This window comes from Coregonus lavaretus (genome assembly GCF_964263955.1).
Source record: "Coregonus lavaretus genome assembly, chromosome: 26".
NCBI lineage: Eukaryota > Metazoa > Chordata > Actinopteri > Salmoniformes > Salmonidae > Coregonus > Coregonus lavaretus.
The window spans coordinates 36,921,608-36,943,242 of NC_140013.1; the positions used below are offsets into that span (position 1 = coordinate 36,921,608).

Consider the following 21,635-nt stretch of genomic DNA (forward strand, 5'->3'; position numbering starts at 1 on the left):
GAAGATTCAAAATATTTTCATTGTGAAACAATAAAAAAAAACAGAAAACTTGAGCGTGCATAACTATTCACTCCCCCCCCCCCCCTCCGCAAAGTCAATAGATTGTAGAGCCACCTTCTGCAGCAATTACAGCTGCAAGTCTCTTGTGTATGTCTCTATAAGCTTGGCACATCTAGCCACTGCGATTTTTGCCCATTCTTCAAGGCAAACCTGCTCCAGCTCCTTCAAGTTGGATGGGTTCCGCTGGTGTACAGCAATCTTTAAGTCATACCACAGATTCTCAATTGGATTGAGGTCTGAGCTTTGACTAGACCATTCCAAAACATTTAAATGTTTCCCCTTAAACCACTCGAGTGTTGCTTTAGCAGTATGCTTAGGGTCATTGTCCTGCTGGAAGGTGAACCTCCGTCCCAGTCTCAAATCTCTGGAAGACTGAAACAGGTTTCCCTCAAGAATTTCCCTGTATTTAGCGCCATCCATCATTCCTTCAATTCTGACCAGTTTCCCAGTCCCTGCCGATGAAAAACATCCCCACAGCATGATGCTGCCACCACCATGCTTCACTGTGGGGATGGTGTTCTCGGGGTGATGAGAGGTGTTGGATTTGCGCCAGACATAGCATTTTCCTTGATGGCCAAAAAGCTAAATTTTTGTCTCATCTGACCAGAGTACCTTCTTCCATATGTTTGGGGTCTCCCACATGGCTTTTGGCGAGCACCAAACGTGTTTGCTTATTGTTTTCTTTAAGCAATGTCTTTTCTCTGGCCACTCTTCCGTAAAGCCCAGCTCTATGGAGTGTACGGCTTATAGTGGTCCTTTGGACAGATACTCCAATCTCCGCTGTGGAGCTTTGCAGCTCCTTCAGGGTTATCTTTGGTCTCATTGTTGCCTCTCTGATTAATGCACTCCTTGCCTGGGCCATGAGTTGGGTCAGGTTAAGGCTTAAGAGGGTGTGAACAATGGAGAATGGGTGTTGACAAAGAAGAGCTCTCCAGTAGGTTTACCAAAACATTCAAGGGCCATTTTCTCAAAAGTGAGGTAACAAGTTTATCAACTTTCAAAGCAGAATTACTTTCCCATTGTTCCTCAACTGTACTGTGATATACCATTTTCTAGCTCTGAGTCTCTACTTTTATCCAATGTAAAAAACACAATTTCAAATTTGCTACATAAGACCAAATCGAGCCGGTCGGTCACATATACTGTTGATAATGTTACCATGTGGTTCAAAGCTGTATTGTTTGGCCCAAACCAAGTAAAGTAATTGACCTCCAAACTGAGCAGTGTGAATGGGCTAGCACTGATAGATTTTACGACTCCCCATGTGGCACAGTGGTCTAAAGCACTGCATCTCAGTGCTTGAGGCATCACTACAGACCCCCTGGTTCAATTCCAGGCTGTATCACAACCGGCCGTGATTGGGACTCCCATAGGGCGGCGCACAATTGGCCCAGCGTCGTCTGGGTTTGGCTGGTGTAGGCCATCATTGTAAATAAGAATTTGTTCTTAACTGACTTGCCTAGTAAAATAAATAAAAATAAGAGTTTCTCTGGGTGAGATCATAGAGACAAGGTAGATGATACGATTCTCTATGGCAGAACAAGATGCCGGTAGACGCACTGACTACCTGACTTTGTAGAAATACCTCGAGAGTCTCTGTCATCCCAGAATAGCCCTCCTGCTGCTCTGTTGTTGTCATCAAGCGCAGTGATCAGACCCATGGGGTTACGCCGACTGAGGGAACACACACACAAAAGTCACAACTTTTTCAAGGAACTAAAATAAAGAGGGAAATGAACCCCTTTGAAGTTCTTTATGAATATGTATACTGTGTCTGTTTGTGAATGACTACGCAAGCATTCGTGGGTTTGTCTACCTGTACGCAGTTGTGACCGCAGGTCTTTGAATTGCTGCTTACGGGCTGTACCAAACACTTCCTAATTGGTCAATGGGAAAGTAATCAACTTGTTGAACAGAGATTATTACTACGGTGACCATTCTCAATAGCAAGGCTATACTCACAGAGTCTGTACATAGTCAAAGCTTTCCTTAAATTTGGGTCAGTCACAGTGCTCAAGTATTCTGCCACTATGTACTCTCTGTTTAGGGCCAAATAGCATTCTAGTTTGCTCAGTGTTTTTGTTAATTCTTTCCAATGTCTCAAGTAGTTCTCTTTTTGTTTTCTCATTATTTGGTTGGGTCTAATTGTGTTGTTGTTGTTGTCCTGGGGCTCTGTGGGGTCTGTTTGTGTTTGTGAACAGAGCCCCAGGACCAGCTTGCTTAGGGGACTCTTCTCCAGGTTCATCTCTCTGTAGGTGATGGCTTCGTTATGGAAGGTTTGGGAATCGCTTCTTTTTAGGTGGTTGTAGAATTTAACGGCTATTTTCTGGATTTGTTAATTAGTGGGTATCAGCCTAATTCTGCTCTGCATGCATTCGTGGGTGTGTGTACCTGTGAGCAGTTGTGACCGCAGGTCTTTGAATTGGAAAAATAGCTCCGCCCCTTATGTGTAAACCAAGCTTGTCTGCTGGCAGGTACATCTCAACATGCTGCTTACGGGCTGTCACTCACACTTCCTAATTGGTCAATGGGAAAATAATCAACTTGTTGAACAGCACAACATAAAGTATGCTGGGAAAGAGAAAGGGCAGAATAACATGTTCCTACCCATACAGTAAATGCACCTCTATTGAAGAGAGAGATGGAGTGAGAGGTTGAGAGATCATTGTCCTAATGCCCCCATCTCTGTCCATGAAGGTATTCCTCCTTCTCACACTAAAATACCTCACATAACATACCTCACATAAAATACCTCACATGCACACTTACACACCACAGCAGATCAGAGCCCTAAAAAGAGAAATTCCAAACCACAATTAAGGACAGAATGTTCAGACCAGCCCAGGACAATTTAGATCTCTTTTTCTCTCTGTTCTCCATCTGGGATGTGGGGGTAGAGAGAGAGAGAGAAAGCAGGGTCTGAGATGTGGGGGTAGAGAGAGAGAGAAAGCAGGGTCTGGGATGTGGGAGTAGAGAGATAGAGAAAGCAGGGTCTGGGATGTGGGTGTAGAGAGAGAGAGAAAGCAGGGTCTGGGATGTGGGGGTAGAGAGAGAGAGAAAGCAGGGTCTGGGATGTGGGGGTAGAGAGAGAGAGAAAGCAGGGTCTGGGATGTGGGGGTAGAGAGATAGAGAAAGCAGGGTCTGGGATGTGGGGGTAGAGAGAGAGAGACAGAGAGCAGGGATTCACTGGAGCGTCTAGAAGTAATTTCAAATCTTATCGCCTTGTCATTGTCAGGGCTAAGGAGGACTCCACTCTTCCCCCTCCTCCTCTCCTATCCTCTTTCCTCTTATCGTCTCCTCTCATTTTTGTCTTCTCTCCTCCCTTTTACTCTGATCTCACCCAACATCTCTCCTACTGTTCCTCTCATCTCCTCCAACTTCTCTCCTCTCCTGTCAGGTATATTTTTTTATCCTAATTGACTGCACCCCATCCTCCTCCCGCCCCCCTAATCCCAGGGGACCAACCAGGACAAGGCCCAGCAGCGAGGCGACCGATCTAAACTTTCATCTGCTCAGAAGTTCTTTACACCACAGTGTGACACCCAAATAAGTTCCACGGGATCTCAACACCTCTGAAATCTATGGGATATCCACTCTCTAGTCTCATTTTCCATCTCTATGTTTCCTCCGCCTGTCTTTCTACATCTTTCCTCTGTATCTCAATTCAATTCAATTCAATTCAAGGGGCTTTATTGGCATAGGAAACATATGTTAACATTGTCAAAGCAAGTGAAAAGTGAAATAAACAATAAAAAGTGAACAGTAAATATTACACTCACACAAGTTCGAAAAGAATAAAGGCATTTCAAATGTCATATTATGTCTATATACAGTGTTGTAACGATGTGCAAATAGTTAAAGTACAAAAGGGAAAATAAATAAATATGGGTTATATTTACAGTGGTGTTTGTTCTTCACTGGTTGCCCTTTTCTTGTGGCAACAGGTCACAAATCTTGCTGATGTGATTGTACACTGTGGTATTTCACCCAATAGATATGGGAGTTTATCCAAATTGGATTTGTTTTCGAATTCTTTGTGGGTCTGTGTAATCTGAGGGAAATATATGTCTCTAATATGGTCATATATTTGGCAGGAGGTTAGGAAGTGCAGCTCTGTGTCCACCTCATTTTGTGGCAGTGTGCACATAGCCTGTCTTCTCTTGAGAGCCAGGTCTGCCTACGGTGACCTTTCTCAATAGCAAGGCTATGCTCACAGAGTCTGTACATAGTCAAAGCTTTCCTTAAGTTTGGGTCAGTCACAGTGGTCAGGTATTCTGCCACTGTGTACTCTCTGTGTAGGGCCAAATACCAGTCTAGTTTGCTCAGTGTTTTTGTTAATTCTTTCCAATGTCTCAAGTAGTTCTCTTTTTGTTTTCTCATGATTTGGTTGGGTCTAATTATGTTGTTGTTGTTGTTGTCCTGGGGCTCTGTGGGGTCTGTTGGTGTTTGTGAACAGAGCCCCAGGACCAGCTTGCTTACGGGACTCTTCTCCAGATTCATCTCTCTGTAGGTGATGGCTAACTGATTCAAGTATTTTTAGCCAGATCCTAATTGGTTTGTCAAATTTGATGTTCCTTTTGATGGCATAGAAGGCCCTTCTTGCCTTGTCTCTCAGGGAAGCTTTGTGGAAGTTACCTGTGGCGTTGATGTGTAGGCCGAGGTATGTATAGTTTTTTGTGTGCTCTAGGGCAACGGTGTCTAGATGTAATTTGTATTTTTGGTCCTGGCAAGTGGACCTATCTCTCTCTCTGGATCTGAAGGAAATGATGCAGCAGCCGTGTACTTCTTGTAAAGGTCTTGTGAACTGTAAACTCTTTATTTATGTCTTTCTAGGCAGGAAGCAGAAGGTAGTAAACAGGAAACTCACCATTTTGTAGTCTTACCACACAGCGTCTGGGACGTAGGATTGGACCCTCACCACCCCATGCAGAAATCAACCAATCAGACATCAGCAAGGGCAAAACAAACAACAATTGAGGTCATTGTTTAAAAACACTACTCCCTAAATCCCTCCACACAATATGGCCAATCCCAAAACACAACAGTCTTGGAAATGTTACAGCAGTTTAGAGCATATTAGGCGGAGCCAGTTCAGAAAGGAAACCCGAGTGCCCGGCCTCTGACTGAAGAATCAGCTGAGATGGCATCTCATCCTGCTGCCGCTTGATGCTACTGCTACTATGTACTGGCTTCTTGCTCTGCAGTGATGCTACTGCTACTATGTACTGGCTTCTTGCTCTGCAGTGATTCTACTGCTACTATGTACTGGCTTCTTGCTCTGCAGTGATGCTACTGCTACTATGTACTGGTTTCTTGCTCTCCATTGATGCTGCTGTGTAACGAACTGTTTCTCACTATGCTGCTGTTTTCTGATATAATATTTTATTTGAAAGTACTCGCTAGCTGTGTTTGAACCTCATCCACATCGTTCAATATGCTCATGTCGCAATGTTTGAACCTCTGCGTGGGATGTCATTGATTGTGAGGATCAACCATGTTGCTGCTCTACTGTGGTCAGTCAATAGCGGCTATAAACTAGCTAGGTAAGTAGAATTAGCCTCGGGAGTAGCCCATCATATAGCTACTAGTTTGTTCCTAATACCAGTTTTCAGTCAGATTCAGCGTGCTCTGTGAACACACACCCCATCATGGAGAATCATCCCCCGTCATACAAGGAGTATCTAGGCTATGCTAGGCTAGAATACAGGCTATGCGTTGATATACAGTGAGTGAGTAGCAATGTTTTCTGATCATGGGCCAGAGACTGTACTTATCACTGTGATTCGATAGTATTACAGTCTCTATGCAGACGTTAATTGTTTAGTGCAGCATCATTATCGATAGTAGTTATCACTGCGCGTCGCACAACTCATGAGAATGCTGCAATCGATGTTACTATCAGTGATAGCCTACATTTTACAGGTCATCCCAGTTACACTAGTTAGAGTGACTTGCGCTGGCAGTCACACCTAAAATGCTGTACAATTATTCTGGCTGGTTTGGATCTCTATTCCCTTACCCTCTGTGAGGATCCAGATGACTTCAACCAGATCCCCTTTCATCAACAGAGGGGGGGGGGGGGGGGAGGAGGGAGCTTTTGGGGGGTTGAGAGCTCACACCCTGTTGTAAATCAAGGATTTAAACTTTCAGCTATCTCCCTCTCCAAATTTACACAGGAATGTGCATTTGTTCACTGACATTTTCCCGCCGAAACTCTAACATGTTCTAAAGTGAATACTGGAACAATATTTCTAACATAGAACGTGGGGAATGGTCAGAGGCGATCTAAAGAATAATAATGTCATATGGGTTGTTATGTTGTGACGTCGTTAAAATTGTTATAATGGAAATACTGTGACTTGAAAAGTATACACACTAAATGTGTGAAGTGTCCATCCTCTACGCTGTGTATGAAGTATGAACAATGATGAAAGTGTTTTTGTTAAGAGAGGGATGTGATCTTAGAAACTATAAGAGGACATTGTTTCTATAACTTTGTACAGGTGAGTAGTCACCGCCCCCTTGAGTGAGGTCAGACAGCGTGTCAGCTTGACGAACCACCCCTTTTCAACGAACGGTATAAAATGATGGGTAAAGAAATTAACCTTTAGACCAGAAAGATGTGAAGCAGCCGCTACACGTTAAAAATGGTTGGAACATATCAGACCAGAAGGACGACGAGCTGCAGGTCACGTTCAAAGTGGTTCGAAGCCTGAATTTCAACACCTCCCGGACAATCTTTGGTACGGCTGATTAGCAGTTCTGGGCAAAGTATCTAAAAAAGCGAATTTAAGTGGGACCATTATACTACTCTATCCAAACCATCCTAGTAAGCTACTCTTGTCACCCCACTGGGGAACCATCAACAGGACTGGCTAGCCTGTCTTCAAAGAACCAATCTTCCAGAACGAGTGAAAGGAAAATCCATGCTGTAGTTTTGTTCAGGACTACATGACAAGTCATTGGAGACCTGACAACTAAGAAGAAGTACATTGTGACCTTATGTGGACAATCAGAGCCTTACAAGCGAGCCACAAGAAGGCCCGACCGACTCACTTTCCAGGGCGGCCCGGTTCAGAGAGAGAGAACTACATGGCGGCACCTCACGTAAATACATTCATGGATTCTTACTCCAAGTGGGTGGCGGTTCGTGTGCAAAGTATAGGAGAAATATAAGTGAGAGTAGTTTCTAAATGTACCAACGTTAAGTTTCTCTGTCCATGTCTCTCTACCTCTCTCTCTTTTGTAACAAGCAGTCATGTTGTTGTCACTCTGCTAGGGACCTGTTGTTAATATATTAAGTGTGTATGTTATCCTGTGTTACCATTTAGTTACCTAGTAAATAAATAATTAAACCAATTTGTGTAGTACTGAATCACAAGTAGGGCTGGGAGGTGCAAGGAGGTTATGACGTTCAGAATGATGATATGATAAAAAGTTATGATTAATAAGTTGACTGTTTATCGATGTGATAGGTATAGACATTCTAGAGTTTAATTCGGGAGATGGTAACTATTTAATCAGCCGCTCTCGTGGTGCCCCAAATCCTAACGAGTTAATTGTTACATTATTAATTTAATTGGGTATCAATTAAACATAGCTAGTTAATTAGAGAAATAACAGTCATCAGATTAATGTTAAAAGTCACATCACAACAACAGTTAAGATAGAACGCTTTCAACTTAACTTGCAGAGTGGTCTGGATTAGTGCGCTTGTGCGGTTACACTTTTGCTGGTTTTCTGCTTTGAGCAAATCAGAGTATCTGCTAGCTCATCAGTGCATACTGTTGCATGAGTCACACTATTACCATACATTGTACGGCATGATTCCAGTCAACATAGTTATATTTACTTCATTCTTATTTGCAGCAGTAGGTTTAGGCTCTGTTTATTAGTCATTTTCCAATCATGTGTCATGCGTTTTACATAGGTGGTCCTCCCTGTCAGTCCATCTTGCATTCTAGTAGTATCATTCTAGTGACTGTTATTATTCTGTGATATGCTATTGTATTGTAGCGATCACTTCATTTTAGTCATCATGTATTAGTACTGTTACTAATTCATTTTCTGTTGCATTTTGATATTTTCTAGTCATGGTATGTGTGTTACGGTGCAACTCGTAATGCTGTGGTGAATGCTCACACATTCAGGTGTTAGCTGATATTCTTTGCTTCATTTCCTATGCACAGTATGCATAATGCAATATTAAATTGTGGGAGCATGTGCTGGTTAGGCTCTGTATACATCACCTAGGTGACTGTTAAGCTTATTCAATCATTGGCTGTTACTTTTTGTATCATCTGCACATAGCCGTTATGGCGTGGTTGCTATTATTGCTATTGCCAAGAGCACACAGTGAGGTCGTGGTGACTTAGAGGCCAACACTAGTTATCCTTTCCGCGGCATCTGCTTGGAGCTTCGCAGTATGATGGCACATCATTTTAGGATGGCAGTAAGCAAGTTTATGCGCATTATCATGCTTGCATGCTTGTACATAGTGCTTATGCGGGCATCTTATACCCTGATGCAGCTCACTGAGCGTGACTCATGTCTACCAACTTTGTGCTGGCCCAAATGCTGTGGGCGCTACATGACCTATTCAGCAGTTGAGCAGCGTGATATAAAGTGCATTCGGAAAATATTCAGACCCCTTGACTTTTTCCACATTTTGTTACATTATAGCCTTATTCTAAAATCGATTCAATAGTTTTCCCCCTCATCAATCTACACACAATACCCCATAATGATAAAGCAAAAACAGGCTTTTAGAAATGTTTGCATATGTATTAAAAATAATATCAGTATAGTATTCAGACCCTTTACTCAGTACTTTGTTGAAGCACCTTTGGCAGTGATTACAGCCTTGAGTCTTCTTGGGTATGATGCTACAAACTTGGCACACCTGTATTTTGGGGAGTATCTCCCATTCTTCTCTAGAGATCCTCTCAAGTTCAGTCAGGTTGGATGTGGAGCGTCGCTGCACAGCTATTTTCAGGTCTCTCCAGAGATTTTCGATCAGATTCAAGTCCGGGCTCTGGCTGGACCACTCAAAGACATTGAGAGACTTGTCCCGGGAAGCACTCCTGCGTTGTCTTGGCTGTATGCTTAGGGTTGATGTCCTGTTGGAAGGTGAACCTTCGCCCCAGTCTGAGGTACTGAGCGCTCTGGAGCATGTTTTCATCAAAGATCTCTCTGTACTTTGCTCCGTTCATCTTTCCCTCGATCTTGACTAGTCTCCCAGTCCCTGCAGCTGAAAAACATCCCCACAGGATGATGCTGCCACCACCATGCTTCACGTAGGGATGGTGCCAGGTTTCCTCCAGATGTGACGCTTGGCATTCAGGCCAAAAAGTTCAATCTTGGTTTAATCAGAACAGAGAATCTTGTTTCTCATGGTCTGAGAGTCCTGTAGGTGCCTTTTGGCAAACTCCAAGTGGGCTGTCATGTGCCTTTTACCAAGGAGTGGCTTCCATATGGCCACTCTACCATAAATGCCTGATTGGTGGAGTGCTGCAGAGATGGTTGTCCTTCTGAAACATTCTCCCATCTCAACAGAGGAACTCTGGAGCTCTGTCAGAGTGACCATTGGGTTCTTGGTCACCTCCCTGACCAAGGTTCTTCTCCCCCGATGGCTCAATTTGGCCGGGCGACCAGCTCTAGGAAGAGTCTTTGTGGTTCCAAACTTCTTACATTTAAGAATGATGGAGGCCATTATGTTCTTGGGGACCTTCAATGCTGCAGACATTGTTTGGTAACCTTCATCAGATGTGTGTCTCGACACAATCCTGTTCCGGAGCTCTACGGACATTTCCTTCCAGCTCATGGCTTGTGTTTTGCTCTGACATGCACTGTCAACTGTGGGACCTTATATAGACAGGTGTGTGCATTTCCAAATCATGTCCAATCAATTGAATTTACCACAGGTGGACTCCAATGAAGTTATAGAAACATCTCAAGGATAATCAATGGAAACAGGATGCACCTGAGCTCAATTTCCAGTCTCAAAGCAAAGGCTGTGAATACTTACATTTGAAGTCGGAAATGAACATACACTTAGGTTGGAGTCATTAAAACTTGTTTTTCAACCACTCCACAAATTTCTTGTTAACAAATTATAGTTTTGGCAAGTCAGTTAGGACATCTACTTTGTGCATGACACAAGTAATTTTTCCAACAATTGTTTACAGACAGATTATTTCGCTTATAATTCACTGTATCACAATTCCAGTGTGTCAGAAGTTTACATACACTAAGTTAACTGTGCCTTTAAACAGCTTGGAAAATTCCAGAAAATGATGTCATGGCTTTAGAAGCTTCTGATAGGCTAATTGACATCATTTCAGTCAATTGGAGGTGTACAGGTGGATGTATTTCAAGGCCTACATTCAAACTCAGTGCCTATTTGCTTGACATCATGGGAAAATCAAAAGAAATCAGCCAGTTGTAGACCTCCACAAGTCTGGTTCTTCCTTGGGAGCCCCCATTCTCATCGACGGGGCTGTAGTGGAACAGGTTGAGAGCTTCAAGTTCCTTGGTGTCCACATCACCAACGAACTATCATGGTCCAAACACACCAAGACAGTCGTGAAGAGGGCACGACAAAGCCTATTCCCCCTCAGGAGACTAAAAAGATTTGGCATGGGTCCTCAGATCCTCAAAAAATTCTACAGCTGCACCATCGAGAGCATCCTGACTGGTTGCATCACCGCCTGGTATGGCAACTGCTTGGCCTCTGACCGCAAGGCACTACAGAGGGTAGTGCGTACGGCCCAGTACATCACTGGGGCAAAGCTTCCTGCCATCCAGGACCTCTATACCAGGCGGTGTCAGAGGAAGGCCCTCAAAATTGTCAAAGACTCCAGCCACCCTAGTCATAGACTGTTCTCTCTGCTACCGCACGGCAAGCGGTACCGGAGTGCCAAGTCTAGGTCCAAAAGAATTCTCAACAGCTTCTACCCCCAAGCCATAAGACTCCTGAACAGCTAATCATGGCTACCCGGACTATTTGCACTGCCCCCCCACCCCATCCTTTTTACGCTGCTGCTACTCTGTTAAGTATTTATGCATAGTCACTTTAACTCTACCCACATGTACATATTACCTCAACTACCTCAACTAGCCGGTGCCCCCGCACATTGACTCTGCAACGGTACCCCCCTGTATATATAGCCTCCCTACTGTCACTTTATTTTACTTCTGCTCTTTTTTTCTCAACACTTTTTTTTGTTGTTGTTTTATTCTTACTTTTTTTGTTTAAAATAAATGCACTGTTGGTTAAGGGCTGTAAGTAAGCATTTCACTGTAATGTCTGCACCTGTTGTATTCGGCGCATGTGACCAATAAAATTTGATTTGATTTGATTTTATTTGAATTTCCAAACACCTGAAGGTGCCACGTTCATCTGTACAAACAATACTACGCAAGTATAAACACCATGGGACCACGCAGCCGTCATACCGCTCAGGAAGGAGACGCGTTCTGTCTCCTAGAGATGAACGTACATTGGTGCGGAAAGTGAAAATCAATCCCAGAACAACAGCAAATGACCTTGTAAAGATGCTGGAGGAAACAGGTACAGAAGTATCTATATCCACAGTAAAACGAGCCCTATATCGATATAACCTGAAAGGCCGCTCAGCAAGGAAGAAGCCACCGCTCCAAAACCGCCATAAAAAAGCCAGACTACGGTTTGCAACTGCACATGAGGACAAATATCGTACTTTTTGGAGAAATGTCATCTGGTTTGATGAAACAAATATAGAACTGTTTGGCCATAATGACCATCGTTATGTTTAGAGGAAAAAGGGGTTGGCTTGCAAGCCAAAGAACACCATCCCAACCATGAAGCACGGGGGTGGCAGCATCATGCTGTGGGGGTGCTTTGCTGCAGGAGGGACTGGTGCACATTACAAAATAGATGGCATCATGAGGAAGGAAATGTATGTGGATATATTGAAGCAACATCTCAAGACATCAGTCAGGAAGTTAAAGCTTGGTCGCAAATGGGTCTTCCAAATGGACAATGACCCCAAGCATACTTCCAAAGCTCTGGGAAAATGGCATAAGGACAACAAAGTCAAGGTATTGGAGTGGCCATCACAAAGCCCTGACCTCAATCCTATAGAACATTTGTGGGCAGAACTGAAAAAGCGTGTGCGAGCAAGGAGGCCTACAAACCTGACTCAGTTACACCAGCTCTGTCAGGAGGAATGGACCAAAATCCACCCAACTTATTGTGGGAAGCTTGTGGAAGGCTACCCGAAACGTTTGACCCAAGTTAAACAATTTAAAGGCAATGCTACCAAATACAAATTGAGTGTATGTAAACTTCTGACCCACTGGGAATGTGATGAAAGAAATAAAAGCTTTAACAAATCATTCTCTCTACTATTATTCTGACATTTCACATTCTTAAAATAAAGTGGTGATCCTAACTGACCTAAGACAGGGAATTTTTACTAGGATTAAGTGTCAGTAATTGTGAAAAACTGAGTTTAAATGTATTTGGCTAAGGTGTATATAATCTTTCCGACTTCAACTGTATGAGAAAAGGTATTTCTGTTTTTTATTTTTAATACATTTACAAAAATGTCTAAAAACCTGTTTTCACTTCGTCATTATGGGGTATTGTGTGTAGATTGATGCGGGAAAATTTTTTATTCAATCAATTTTAGGCTGTAACGTAACTAAATGTGGGAAAAAAGGAAGGGGTCTGAATAGTTTCCAAATGAACTGTATTGTGCTACTCGAATGGTGTTAGTCTGTTGTCAGCTAAACAATACTGGGTTTTTCCATCACTAAGCCTATATTTACAGTACAGCCTCATTTTAAATTGATACTTCTGCCTAACCCTAACCTTTCTTCCTCAGATTTTAAGTTATAACCTTAGTGTGGAAGCTGACACTGTATAGCTGTCTGATGACTAATCGAGGCTTGCTACAGTTTCACCCATGTTGGATGGGCTGTTGATACTAGCATTATCTAGCATGTGGTGGGCTTGTTAAACACCCACATGGCGATCAGTGTTGGTAATCAAGTTTTCATTTCCTCTTATGGGAAGGTCTGTTAAAGCATAATTCAGAAACTCTTATATTCAAGCTTATTCTAGTACTCTATGGGGTCTATTTCTCTCGCCATCATTTACTCTTCTCTCACGGCTTACTGGCATATGCGGTCAGACATTAGCCTTCAGCTCAGGTAAACTATTTGTAGGTCTAGGTTTTGACTATCAGGTCACTCTGACTGTGCACCAGTGAAGGCTCCTCAGAGGAGGAAGGGGAGGACCATCCTCATCAGTGAATTTCATAAAAATGTAAATAGTGTAACATTAAAAAAGTTATCCTTTTTAGATAAAACTATACAAAATATATTTACGTCACCAAATATTTTATTAAAACACACTGTCTACAGTAGCCTCAGTGGCACTCTGTAGGGTAGGACCATTGTGTAGCAGGAGGACAGCTAGCTTATTTCTTCCTCTGGGTACAGTGACTTCAATACAGAACCTAGGAGGCTCATGGTTCTCACCCCCTTCCATAGACTTACTAAGTAATGATGACAACTTCCGGAGGACGTCCTCCAACCTATCAGAGCTCTTGCAGCATGAACTGATATGTTGTACACCCAATCAAAGGATCAGATAATGAATCTATTACTGAAAACATAAGCTACAGCTAGCTAGCACTGCAGTGCATAACATATGGTGAGTATTTGACTCAAAGAGAGAGAAACACAATAGTTGAACAGTTTTGAACAAGATTTGGTTGTATTTTTTTTTATCTTTCACTTTCACTTAGCTAGCAAATGCAGCTACCTAGTTTAGCCTACTGAAAAAAAGAGGGATGCTATGTTAGCGAGCCGGCTATGGCTATCCAACACTGGAACTCTTCCAAATCAAGATAAACTTTTGGTTTTATACAATTATTGCCACCAGGGCCCGCCGTTGTAACTGCTAAACTTACTAACGTGTTAGTTCTAGTAGCTATGTTGACTATGACGTTATCATGGTGACATCGATGTAGTCTGTGTGTAGCGGTTAGCGGTCATGATATGAAGGTTTGGCTTGTAAAAAAATGTTTTGCCTGGTGACATACAGCTGATGTGTTGTGCACTGAAGTCCACAAGCAAAAGGAAAAGGTGAGAGGAGGAGAGTGCATGTCAGAAGGTGTGCTGTGAAGGTGTGGTGCAGGAATCAAGCGCAGGACGCAGGAACTTAGTCCAATAGACTTTAGTGAACCAAAACTCAAAACGAGTCAAAAGAGCTTGGATACGAGCGATTACGCACACAGGCGTAAAATCAAACAAAATAACAATAACGCACAAACACGTGCTAGAACCTCTCCAACACAGAGGAGAGAACGAAGCACAGACGTACACGACAGCAAGTTCAATCACACACAACACATGACAAACAAAACGAGAACTTATAGGACAATAATTAACGCTAAACGATAACAGGTGTACAACATCAAGACAAAACCAAACGAACATCGAAACATACAACGGTGGCAGCTAGTACTCCGGAGACAATGACCGCCGAAGCCTGCCCGAGCAAGGAAGAGAGGCAGCCTCGGCCGAAACCGTGACAGTACCCCCCCCTTGACGCGCGGCTCCAGCCATGCGCCGACCCCGGCCTCGGGGACGACCAGGAGGACGCGGAGCAGGGCGTGTCGGGTGACTACGGTGGAATTCTGTCAGGAGAGACGTGTCCAAAATGTCTCTCCTCGGCACCCAGCACCGTTCCTCCGGGCCGTACCCCTCCCACTTCACGAGATATTGGAGACCCCCCATCCGACGTCTCAAATCCAAGATGGACCGCACGGTGTACGCCGGTGCCCCCTCGATGTCCAATGGGGGCGAAGGAGTCTCTCTGATCTCATCTTCCTGCAGTGGACCAGCTACCACCGGCCTGAGAAGAGACACATGGAACGAGGGGTTAATACGATAGTCACTAGGCAGTTGTAATCTGTAACACACCTCGTTCAATCTTCTCAGGACTTTAAACGGCCCCACAAACCGCCGACCCAGCTTCCGGCAGGGCAGGCGGAGGGGTAGGTTTCTGGTAGAGAGCCAGACTCGATCACCAGGTGCGTACACCGGCCCCTCACTGCAGTGGAGATCGGCGCTCGCCTTCTGACGACGGAGGGCCCGCTGCAGGTGGACGTGTGCAGCGTTCCACGTCTCCTCTGAGCACCGCACCCACTCATCCACCGCAGGAGCCTCGATCTGGCTCTGCTGCCATGGTGCCAGAACCGGCTGGTAACCTAACACACATTGGAAAGGGGTTAGGTTAGTTGAGGAGTGGCGTAGGGAATTCTGAGCCATTTCTGCCCAGGGAATATACCGTGTCCACTCCTCCGGCCGGCCCTGGCAGTATGATCTAAGAAACCTACCCACATCCTGGTTCACACGTTCCACCTGCCCATTACTCTCTGGATGGTAACCCGAGGTAAGGCTCACCGAGACCCCCAAACGCTCCATAAATGCTCTCCAGACTCTGGAGGTGAACTGGGGACCTCGATCAGACACAATATCCTCGGGTACCCCGTAGTGCCGGAAAACGTGGGTGAATAGAGCTTCGGCGGTCTGTAGGGCAGTAGGAAGGCCCGGCATAGGGAGCAAACGACAGGCCTTAGAGAACCGGTCCACAACGACCAGTATAGTAGTATTCCCCTGCGAGGGGGGAAGGTCAGTGGCGAAGTCCACCGAGAGGTGAGACCATGGTCGTTGTGGAATGGGCAGGGGTTGTAACTTACCCCTAGGCAGATGTCTAGGCGCCTTACACTGGGCGCACCGAGCAGGAGGAGACATAAACCCTCACATCCCTGGCTAACGTGGGCCACCAGTACTTAGCACTAAGGCAGTGCACTGTCCGGCCAATACCAGGATGTCCAGAGGAGGGTGACGTGTGAGCCCAATATATCAATCGATCCCGAACCTCGAGCGGGACGTACGTCCGACCCTCCGGGCATTGATGAGGACTAGGGTTGGTGCGCAACGCCCGCTCGATTTCAGCATCGACCTCCCACACTACCGGTGCCACCAGACAAGACTCCGGCAGTATGGGAGTGGGCTCCACGGACCTCTCCTCCGTGTCATACCGCCGAGACAGTGCGTCTGCCTTACCGTTCTGTGACCCAGGGATGTACGTGATCTTAAATACGAACCGGGCCAAAAACATGTTCCACCGCGCCTGGCGAGGGTTCAGTCTCCTAGCTGCCCGGATGTACTCCAGGTTACGGTGGTCAGTCAAAATGAGAAAAGGGTGTTGAGCCCCCTCAAGCCAATGCCTCCACACCTTTAGGGCCTGTACCACAGCTAACAGCTCCCTGTCCCCTACGTCATAATTTCGCTCCGCCGGACTGAGCTTTTTGGAATAAAAGGCACAGGGGCGGAGTTTAGGTGGCGTGCCGGACCGTTGTGAAAGCACGGCTCCAATACCGGCCTCAGACGTTTCCACCTCTACCTGAAATGGTAAAGCGGGATCCGGATGCGCCAGCACCGGAGCCGAAGTAAACAGGTCCTTCAGTCTCCCAAAAGCCCTGTCCGCCTCGGCTGACCACTGCAAACGCACCGGACCCCCCTTAAAAGAGACGTTATGGGAGCTGCCACCTGTCCAAAACCCCGGATAAACCTCCGGTAGTAATTTGCAAACCTCAAAAACTGCTGCACCTCTTTAACAGTGGGTGGAGTCTGCCAATTACGCACGGCTGACACCCGGTCAACTTCCATCTTCACCCCTGTCGCAGACAACTGATCCCAACTGAATCCCAAAAAGGAGATCGACTCCTGGAAAAACAGACATTTCTCTGCCTTACAATACAGGTCATGCTCCAACAGCCTCCTCAACACTCGGCGCACCAGGGCCACATGCTCGACTCGGGTAGACGAGTACACAAGAATGTCATCTATGTACACGACCACCCCCTGCCCCTGCATGTCCCTGAAGATCTCATCCACGAATGATTGGAAAAATGAAGGAGAGTTCATCAACCCGTATGGTAAGACAAGATACTCGTAATGACCCGAGGTGGTACTAAACGCTGTCTTCCATTCATCGCCCTCTCTAATGCGTTCCAAGTTGTAAGCGCTCCTGAGATCTAATTTTGTGAAAAAACGCGCCCCGTGCAATGACTCCGTCATGGTCGCAATCAGAGGAAGTGGATAACTGTACTTCACCGTGATCTGGTTGAGACTACGGTAATCAATGCACGGGCGTAACCCTCCATCCTTCTTCTTCACAAAAAAGAAACTCGAGGACGCAGGGGAAGTGGATGGCCGTATGTATCCTTGTCTCAGAGATTCGTCTATGTAAGTCTCCATAGCTCTCTTCTCATCTTGAGACAGAGGATACACATGGCTCCGTGGGAGTGCAGCTCCTGCCTGGAGGTCTATCGCACAATCTCCCTGCCTATGAGGAGGTAACTGCGTCGCCCTCGACTTACTGAACACAATAGCCAAATCCTCATACTCGGGGGGAATGTGCAATGCGGGCACCTGGTTTGGACTCTCCACCGAGGTAGCCCCCACGGAAACACCTAAACATCGCCCCCCACACTGGGCAGACCACTCCATCAGAGCCCTCTCCTGCCACGAAATAGATGGATTATGGATACTCAACCAGGGCATTCCCAGCACCACCGGATACGCAGGAGAGTCGATCAGATATAGCTGGATAATCTCCTCATGACCCCCCTGCGTACACATCCTAAGTGGTGCTGTGACTTCCCTGATCAAGCCCGATCCCAACGGACGGCTATCTAGGGCATGAACGGGGAATGGGACGTCAACAGGAAGAAGGGGAATCCCTAATTCTAAACAAAATTTACTATCAACAAAATTCCCAGCCATGCCTGAATCTACTAGCGCCTTATGCTGGGAATGAGGTGCAACCTGTGGAAATCGCACAGGTATACAGAAGTGCGCAACAGAGAGCTCTGGGTAAGTGGGGCGCCTACTCACCTGGAAGGACTCCCCAGTGCGGAGCCCGTCGTCTTCTCCCCTAGGAGACCCTCCCCAGCACCTAGCCGCGGTGTGTCCTCCACGGCCACAGTTGGTGCAGGGGACGGCCCCCCTCGTGCTCCGACCCCTCCTCTCTCTAGCGCCAGCACCCCCGAACTCCATAGGTCTCGGCTCGGAGGTGCTGGAGGATGGAATGGACGGACCCCCCTCGGAACATCCGCGGGTAGCCAGCAGGGTGTCCAGCCTGATGGACATGTCCACTAACTGATCGAAGGTGAGGCTGGTATCCCTGCAGGCCAGCTCCCGACGGAAGTCCTCTTGTAGACCACAGCGGTAGTGATCGATGAGGGCCCGCTCATTCCACCCTGCATCCGCCGCTAGAGTTCGGAATTCTAAAGCGAACTCCTGGGCGCTCCTCCTCCCCTGCCGGAGGTAGAATAGACGCTCCCCCGCCGCTTTCCCCTCAGGTGGATGGTCAAACACAGCCCTGAAGCGGCGGGAGAACTCTGAGTAGGTGATAGTGGAGGCGTCTATTCTCCTCCACTCGGCGTTGGCCCATTCCAACGCCTTGCCGGTGAGACAGGAGATGAGGGCGGACACGCTCTCGTGTCCCGAGGGCGCCGGATGTACGGTGGCCAGGTATAGCTCTACCTGTAGAAGGAAGCCCTGACACCCGGCAGCGTTCCCATCATATGCCCTCGGGAGCGAGAGCCGAATTCCCCTGGGTTCCGGAGCTTGTATGGGCTGACTGGCCGATGGTGATGGCACGGAAGGTGGAGGTGTGGGTGTCCCTCTGGTCTCCCAGCGTTGAAGCGTGTTGATCACGTCCTGAAGGGCGGTCCCGATACGAAGGATCTGGTCGTTCTGCTCGCGGACCCGCTCCTCCAGAGACTCAGGTGCTGCTGCGGCTCCTGCTGATTCCATCTTCGGTGTGTGATTCTGTCAGAAGGTGTGCTGTGAAGGTGTGGTGCAGGAATCAAGCGCAGGACGCAGGAACTTAGTCCAATAGACTTTAGTGAACCAAAACTCAAAACGAGTCAAAAGAGCTTGGATACGAGCGATTACGCACACAGGTGTAAAATCAAACAAAAGAACAATAACGCACAAACACGTGCGAGAACCTCTCCAACACAGAGGAGAGAACGAAGCACAGACGTACACGACAGCAAGTTCAATCACACACAACACATGACAAACACAACGAGAACTTATAGGACAATAATGAACGCTAAGCGATAACAGGTGTACAACATCAAGACAAAACCAAACGAACATCGAAACATACAACGGTGGCAGCTAGTACTCCGGAGACGACGACCGCCGAAGTCTGCCCGAGCAAGGAAGAGAGGCAGCCTCGGCCGAAACCGTGACAGTGCACAGATAGTTGCGAGAAGGAATTATATATACAACGAGCAAAGTGATCATGCTGTTTTTATGTGGCTGCTATGAAAGTGAACTTTGTTTGTGTGTGATCAGGGGTGTATTCATTCCGCCGATTCTGTTGAAAAACGTTTCTTAAACGGAAGAAAAACTGAATGAAATGGGGATAAACATACCTGAATTTGTCGAATAGAAACTCACATTTGCAACTCTTGGGCTAATGATTACACCCTAGATCATCTAGATGCAGGCAAGACTGTGCAAGGCGGTATTGAATGTGTCAATGTCTGTCACCTACATTACTCAAAATTCTCTCGACCTGTGCACCTCCTGTATGTTGTAAACGTTCATTTATAGACTAGGTTGTAGCAACCTCATGATGAGTACAGGGAACATTAGAATATCATGTAGTAGCCTAAACTTATCCATGCTACATTGAACTGGGTGAATGGAACATGAATGACAGTCATCCAATGTGCTGTAATAGAAAGAAGGCCATTCTCATTAAAAACAATTATCGTCCTCTCTCATCTTAAATGGCACCGACCACCGCTGCTGTGCACGCTGTGCTTGCTGCAGATGCATCAGCTACCGCTGAGCAATTTCAGTAGGACATCAGGCTATTTAGATAAGGTGGTTACGTAGCTAACGTTTAGTTGCGATTTTGGGTGTTTGCTAGTAGTACTGTTTTATGCTATGTGATGGTATATCATGGCTGAGTTGTGGCGCCATGTAGCAGTCTGCTGTCTGGTCTTGTCTCTGTACAATGTCTGCTGTTATGTAACCATGTATGCCTTTTCTATTCCAATTTCAGTCAGGCAAATGGAGCCTTATCATGCTCCGATAACAGGGATTCAGTTCGTATTGGGTGTCAGACCCTTCAGAGTGCAGTCTGCTCAAGAATCCATCTGTCCGCCTACTGTCCATGGCCTATGGAGAAGCAACAAACATGCATATTAAAGAGTATCTCTCCTCTCTCAGTAGCACAAGTGTGAGTTCACGTTAAGGCAACGGTGTTTGGTTTACATAAAGCTCTTCCGTAGCAACCAATGACAAGACACTTAAACTCATCATGGCTCTGGTTCCTTGTCAGCGCTGAGGGCTAGCTCTGAGCTATTGGCGGCCATTTTTTTTTTTTTATCAGCGATGCTACTGCTTTTCAGCTGATCCCAGCTTCACACTGGTCCTCTGCTGCTACCATGTTACAATGTATTAATTCTGAGATTGTGAAACCTACATGAGTTCTTGCAGTATTGCTATATGATCATGATTCTGTCAGCCCATGGTCCATTAGCTATGTTGCATCGGTAGAATATCCTCATACACCAAGATGACAGCTCTTTCTGCCTCAATGGGATTCAAAAGAGCATCTTCAGGCAAAGACAAAGATGACCTATCACTCTCACTCTATGCAAAAAAATTGATTCATGTTAAGGAAACTGTATTTTGGCTCGTACAAATATATTTTATTAGAGGCAGTCATCTTATGGCTTAGTAGGGGTTTTACGGTTGGGGGAAAATACTTCGTATTCATTTATCTTTAATCATTGCATGATCTCACGATTTTCTAATGTAATTATGGGAACTCACATGTTCACCATGTTGGTAAAGAATTCTAAACTAGTAGGAAGGGAAAAGGTGTCACTGCTAAAACTAACACTGGTTTATTACCTCTCTTCCATGTTACACTACCTGCAATGGCGACCACTGGCCACGCCAGGCGATCCATTATTCATCACTGATGCTGGCAAACCAATGACAAGATACTGTTTTTCATCACTGCTCCATCTCCTCTGCCAACGCTGCTGGCTATCTCCTGAGCTATACACAGCCCATTCATTTCAACGGCCTTTCTATCTGTCCCTGCATCCACACTGAGATCACGGGGGGTTGGTCCTCCGCTTCCTACGAACGCTATATTAGATTAACCTTTTACTGCAGTGGGCTAAATCAGGGTCACACAGAGTGTTTCTTGGTAGTCTTAAACAAATCTACTTTGAAGCAAAAATATACACCTCACACACATGGTTATGGGCTTTAAAAAAAGAAGACAGCTGTACCATGTCAGATATAGACTTTCAATGTATTACATTCTGAGTTTGCATCCCAATATTATACTTTATATACATCACAGAAGACTGAAACATAACAAAACAGTTTGACATTACATTTTAGTCATTTAGCAGATGCTCTTATCCAGAGCGATTTACAGTTAGTGAGTGCATACATTTTTC

General features: G+C 45.7%; 1 pseudogene across 1 annotated transcript in view; it reads right to left on the reverse strand.

The window, feature by feature from the left end:
- The window catches only part of LOC311102018 (sucrase-isomaltase, intestinal-like), a 59,428-nt pseudogene that overhangs the window by 3,371 nt on the left and 34,422 nt on the right, over positions 1–21,635 (reverse strand). The gene's annotated exons all lie outside the window — the stretch shown is intronic.